Here is a 3994-nt window from a genome sequence, read left to right as displayed (position 1 = left end):
TCTGCCGACGGTCTCGCCTTCGAGGGGGGAGCCTCCCCCGTGTTCAGTCCGATTTTCGTGCATTTCCCACGGTGGGAAATGGTATCTTTCATTACGGGGACAAGGGTCTGAAGCGGTGAAGTCAGTAACCGGCATAGTTAAGGAAAGGGTTCGAATTTTCTCAACAGTACGAAAAAAGTGAGCAGGGAAGCTAGAGAAGGTGTCAGTGAGTCCCAAACGAGTGAACCGCAAAACTTAGGGAAATGCCCGAAAGCGTTTTAAAGGGTGAAATCGGGAACGAGGAAATGATGGGAAAGTGCCTGAAAGTGCTAAATGAGTAAACAGAAAAACGAAGAAAAATGTTTGAAAAGAAGAAGTGAGTAACCAGGAAAACTTAGAAAAATGTTCAAAACGAAGAAATCAGTAACCAGGAAAACTTAGAAAAATGATCAAAAAGAAGAAATGAGTAACCAGGAAAACTTAGAAAAATGTTTAAAAAGAAGAAATCAGTAACCAGGAAAACTTAGGAAAATGTTTAAAAAGAAGAAATCAGTAACCAGAAAAACTGCGAAAAATGTTTAAAAAGAAGAAATGAGTAACCAGAAAAACTTAGAAAAATGTTTAAAAAGAAGAAATCAGTAACCAGGAAAACTTAGAAAAATGTTTAAAAAGAAGAAATCAGTAACCAGGAAAACTTAGAAAAATGTTTAAAAAGAAGAAATCAGTAACCAGGAAAACTTAGAAAAATGTTATAAAAGAAGAAGTGAGTAACCAGAAAAACTTAGAAAAATGTTTAAAAAGAAGAAATCAGTAACCAGAAAAACTGCGAAAAATGTTTAAAAAGAAGAAATCAGTAACCAGACAAACTGCGAAAAATGTTTAAAAAGAAGAAATCAGTAACCAGGAAAACTTAGAAAAATGTTTAAAAAGAAGAAGTGAGTAACCAGAAAAACTTAGAAAAATGTTTAAAAAGAAGAAATCAGTAACCAGAAAAACTTAGAAAAATGTTTAAAAAGAAGAAATCAGTAACCAGAAAAACTGCGAAAAATGTTTAAAAAGAAGAAATCAGTAACCAGGAAAACTTAGAAAAATGTTTAAAAAGAAGAAATCAGTAACCAGAAAAACTGCGAAAAATGTTTAAAAAGAAGAAATCAGTAACCAGGAAAACTTAGAAAAATGTTTAAAAAGAAGAAATCAGTAACCAGAAAAACTTAGAAAAATGTTTAAAAAGAAGAAATGAGTAACCAGAAAAACTTAGAAAAATGTTTAAAAAGAAGAAATCAGTAACCAGAAAAACGGCGAAAAATGTTTAAAAAGAAGAAATCAGTAACCAGAAAAACTTAGAAAAATGTTTAAAAAGAAGAAGTGAGTAACCAGAAAAACTTAGAAAAATGTTTAAAAAGAAGAAATGAGTAACCAGAAAAACTTAGAAAAATGTTTAAAAAGAAGAAATCAGTAACCAGAAAAACTTAGAAAAATGTTTAAAAAGAAGAAATGAGTAACCAGAAAAACTTAGAAAAATGCTTAAAAAGAAGAAATCAGTAACCAGAAAAACGGCGAAAAATGTTTAAAAAGAAGAAATCAGTAACCAGAAAAACGGCGAAAAATGTTTAAAAAGAAGAAATCAGTAACCAGACAAACTGCGAAAAAATGTTTAAAAAGAAGAAATCAGTAACCAGAAAAACTGCGAAAAATGTTTAAAAAGAAGAAATCAGTAACCAGGAAAACTTAGAAAAATGTTTAAAAAGAAGAAATGAGTAACCAGGAAAACTTAGAAAAATGTTTAAAAAGAAGAAATGAGTAACCAGGAAAACTTAGAAAAATGTTTAAAAAGAAGAAATCAGTAACCAGAAAAACTTAGAAAAATGTTTAAAAAGAAGAAATCAGTAACCAGAAAAACTTAGAAAAATGTTTAAAAAGAAGAAATGAGTAACCAGAAAAACTTAGAAAAATGTTTAAAAAGAAGAAATGAGTAACCAGAAAAACTTAGAAAAATGTTTAAAAAGAAGAAATCAGTAACCAGAAAAACGGCGAAAAATGTTTAAAAAGAAGAAGTGAGTAACCAGAAAAACTTAGAAAAATGTTTAAAAAGAAGAAATGAGTAACCAGAAAAACGTTTAAAAAGAAGAAATCAGTAACCAGAAAAACTTAGAAAAATGTTTAAAAAGAAGAAATCAGTAACCAGAAAAACGGCGAAAAATGTTTAAAAAGAAGAAATCAGTAACCAGAAAAACTTAGAAAAATGTTTAAAAAGAAGAAGTGAGTAACCAGAAAAACTTAGAAAAATGTTTAAAAAGAAGAAATGAGTAACCAGAAAAACTTAGAAAAATGTTTAAAAAGAAGAAATCAGTAACCAGAAAAACTTAGAAAAATGTTTAAAAAGAAGAAATCAGTAACCAGGAAAACTTGGAAAAAAACACTTAGAAAAATTTTCAGCAAAGTGTGAAAAATATTCTAAGTGTCAGCGGAGGAAAATGCTGCAGCATCGGGAAAGATTCGCAAACTTACACCGAACATGTGCTCCGAAGTGCCGGAGGAATTGGGTGAATTGAGCCCGGCAAATGGCCAGCTGTCGTTTTGTGCCTGCAGCCCGAAAACTTTAACTTTGTCTGTCGCGGAAGTCCGGACCGAGAAAAATCCAAACGGTTTTGACCGGACCGAGTTCCAGACCGATGCAGTCAAATTTGGAATTCAGACCCATTCAGTGCCACTTGTAGTTTTTCCGCAGTGAGGTTGGCGGGGTACCCGGAGATATATGGGAACACGATTTTTAGAACAAAATGGCGGCGCGGGACCGTTCTGAAAGGCATCCGAAAAACGGTTCCACGGGCATAGCACTTTAATGACAGGTATGAGTGCATGCCGGAGAGCTCTTGGAAGTCGAATTTTTGACACTTTGTCAATTTTTTGACAGATTTGACAAACTCTTTCTGTCTGTTCTAAGAGTCAGTCAGAGACTTGTGCGGCGGTCTTTTGACACTATTGGAGGGCGGGCAAACCCCACGTTGACTCCGGCCGTCCCTCCACAGGCGCTCGTGTCCAAAATGAAGGCGAGAGACGCGAGTGGCCTGGTTCCCTTGGGTGTTGCCAAGAAGGCTGCGGGCTGACCGTTGCCTGAGCACTCCCTAAAGCCTCTTGTGATGAGAGCAGACCTCGCCTGCCGCACGACCGGCTCTGGGAGTCGTTGGGCCGCTATTTGTGAATAGTCTGGTCCTCCTCTGCCACCCGGACAAGCGCGATGGCTCTGCCGCCCTGCGGTGCTCGTCACCCAGGTTTGGGGAACACGATACTCGTAACAAAAATAAAAGGCGGCTCGGGACCTGCAGGCGAAAGGGGTCCCGTGGTGCTAAGCACGTCGACTTCGGGTCTCGGTGCAAGCCGGAGAGCTCACGGAAGTCTAAAGTTTTCGGCACGTGGTCGAATCTTTTCAAAGGCTTACCCGGCTCTTTCCGTCCATTCTGAGAGTAAGTCAGAGGCCGGTGCGGAGGTCTCTTGACAATCGGAGGGGGTGGTGGCCCTCCGCAGGCGCTCGTGTCGAAAATGAAGGCGAGAGACGCGAGTGGCCTGGTTCCCCTGGGTGTTGCCAGGAAGGCTGCGGGCTGACCCTTGCCTGAGCACTCCCTAAAGCCTCTTGTGATGAGAGCAGACCTCGCGCGCCGCACGACCGGCTCTGGGAGTCGTTGGGCCGCTATCTGTGAATAGTCTGGTCCTCCTCTGCCACCCGGCCAAGTGCGATGGCTCTGCCGCCCTGCGGTGCTCGTCACGCAGGTATGGGGCACACGATGCTCGTAACAGCAAATAAAGGCGGCTCGGGACCTGCAGGCGAAAGGGGTCCCGTGGTGCTTAGCACGTCGACTTCGGGTCTCGGTGCAAGCCGGAGAGCTCACGGAAGTCTAAAGTTTTCGGCACGTGGTCGAATCTTTTGAAAGGCTTACCCGGCTCTTTCCGTCCATTCTGAGAGTCAGTCAGAGGCCGGTGCGGCGGTCTATTGACGACCGGAGGCTCCCATGGGTGT

This window comes from Chiloscyllium punctatum, unplaced genomic scaffold, assembly GCF_047496795.1.
Source record: "Chiloscyllium punctatum isolate Juve2018m unplaced genomic scaffold, sChiPun1.3 scaffold_434, whole genome shotgun sequence".
Taxonomy (NCBI): domain Eukaryota; kingdom Metazoa; phylum Chordata; class Chondrichthyes; order Orectolobiformes; family Hemiscylliidae; genus Chiloscyllium; species Chiloscyllium punctatum.
This window is presented reverse-complemented; position numbering follows the sequence as displayed.